Consider the following 2712-nt stretch of genomic DNA (forward strand, 5'->3'; position numbering starts at 1 on the left):
TGTCACAGTGTTGCCAAGTCCGCGGTTTTCCCATGGAATTGGGCTACTTTATCACTGTTGCCACGGGTTGTTTTTCATGTCCGCGGGTTGAAGAGACCCCAGTAATGTGTATTTTAGCCCCTGGAACGCGATTTTTACCAGGGGACCCCCTCGAAACGCAGATAGTTTGGGCTAGTTTTGAGTACCAATTTGGCGGGTTTTGTTATAAAAACCTGGCAACCCTTTCCCTCAACCAGGTAACGTTATTATTGCAATCATAGCGGACTTATCGAATAATACATTGGCATCATATGTATTAAAGAGAAAATAATCACTTCATCCGATGTTTAAGTGAATAAAATAGCCTTGACAGCCTTACTTACTGGAGTTCCACAACTATTGGCTTTGTTCTCTCTCGCGGACTTGTGTGTGTGTAGGTGATGTAAAAGAGGAAAGCAGGCATTTGGACCAAAGCACTGTGAGGCAAGGGAGGGGGAGACTGAAAATGTTTCTAAACTTAAAACGCATTTTTGTCATCCCAGTTATCCTGATCCATACTCAGCAAGGCATAGTCATCTTGGTGCACATATCAGTACCCAGCACAAGTAGCCTGGCCACAGTATGTTGATTACCATGCAGTTCTTCCACCTCCCATTAACTTGTATGGAGCACCAAAACCTTCTATTCCAGACTTTGCTGTGGACAGTGAAAGGGATTTTGCCCATCTAAAACTAGCATTGGATAATCTACTACATCAGGGATGGGCAATTTCGGTCCTGGAGGGCCACTGTCCTGCAGAACAAGCTAATCAATGTCTTATGTTGCATTCACGCCATGTCGTAATTACTGTAATTCCGAGATGACAACACGTGATGTTCTACTTGGAGCTGTTCACACCCTTGGATTATATGGCACTATCAATGCCTAAACATAGCGCCTAATGAATCTGAGGTGGTCAGGGGGTACAAGTTGTAGCTCTCAGAAAATTCCCAGTTCACACGTTGTAATTATGAGTTCTACAAGGACGTGAACGCTTTTTACAACTTGGTATCTCGTAATCACGGTAATTATTATATGACGTGAACGCACCTTTTTCACCTTTAGAAAGCTACAGGCAGGTTTGATGGATGTGGGCATGTTTGCTTCCAGACTTTGTGACGCTCGCGTTTACTGTAAGGGGAAACTTTCTTACGAAACTTGGCTAGATAGATATAATTAATGTTTTCAAATTAAATAGGGGATAGTGAAGAAAACATCCTCCCTACATTATTATGTACCTCTGTGTGGAAATTCATCCAAATTTAATGCGGAGATTCCTTCATTCTTTCTTCTGTTGATTATGCGGTTCGGTGTCAGTGGTTAGTCAAAATCCAAGGGGATCTCTTCATTCAAACACAAACCACTCAAATGTGCAATACTACACATTTTCGGAGAGTTGACTTTGTTCTGACTGCTGGGGATATGATCTGTACATTCTCCTTGTGTGTAGAACAATTCTATCTATAAGATCTGATAAGATCGTAAAGTTTGCGACTGTCAAAGGAGATGCTTAGGGATTTCAACCTGCATTATAGACTCAATGTATGTTTTATTGACTTATTTAGTAACCTTATTCATAACTGTATCTGTATAATTTAACAATTATTGTAGCTTTGCATTTATTAAAAGATCGGTGTTTGTATTTCCCTGGGTGTTTTTATGAATTAATATTTATCTGTTTGTGCAAATGAGTTTAAGAGCATCTGTTGCATAAATCATAATTATCTGTCTGGTGTCTATAAGCAGGGCATACAGTACATTTTTACAATTAGACATAGCTTTAAAATAATCATAGCTATTTATTAGGATTATCTTTTTACAGCCCGTGTTTTCTTTTAAAAATATGTTTGATGCAAAGGTAACTGTGTAAATGTAAAATACTAAAATATGTAGTGAAACTGTTGATGGAAAAAAATTGATGTATGTGCAGAATTGAGAAACAGACATTTATGAAGATTAATTGCAGCCTATGTCTGACAAAGCAAATGTATTTCAGTTTTCAATTTACATTTTTGAGAAATAACACAATTATTGATGGTTAAAGATACACTCTAAAAAATGCTGGGTTAAATACAACGTAATATTTACTTGTTTTTACACAGTCTAAAGTTAAACATATTTTGATTGTTTTGAATTTTTTTTTTACATTTATTTAGTTATATTTATCCTATTTGTGTATTTACAATGATTTGTACATTTACATAATTGGTAAGGGAAAAAGACAAAGGGGAAAATGCTGTGTATGCACCATGAGTTCAAGTCAACTTTCATTTCGTGAGCAGTCTGGATTAGTGTATTTCATTCATTCACCTGTGCCTGACCCGAACATACGCAAGTTTACAAGGCCAATGGCTCAATTAACATTTACAGAAAGCTTGAAAATTGGTTAAACTATTTATTTCTTCTTGAAATTGTGTGACTGTTTCTCATTTAGGGTCATGACTGTGCATGCAAAGTTTTGACATATAGATGCATTTTGGAAAGGCTGTACAAAAATTGTTACAACTTTTGTGCATTGCATGCATCATTGGTTTCCATTCCTCATTGGTTTCCACGCAATTTGCAAAAACTCAACACTGTGAAAAACACCAAAGGGTCAGGTTAAAAACAGAAAACCTTTATTGTAGCTTGCCTAAAATCTGAAATACATGAGAACTTATGAAGTTTGAGACTTAAACTTTACTTGAAATTAAA

The sequence above is a fragment of the Sinocyclocheilus rhinocerous genome, unplaced genomic scaffold, assembly GCF_001515625.1.
Source record: "Sinocyclocheilus rhinocerous isolate Xijiao unplaced genomic scaffold, SAMN03320098_v1.1 scaffold561, whole genome shotgun sequence".
NCBI classification, from domain to species: domain Eukaryota; kingdom Metazoa; phylum Chordata; class Actinopteri; order Cypriniformes; family Cyprinidae; genus Sinocyclocheilus; species Sinocyclocheilus rhinocerous.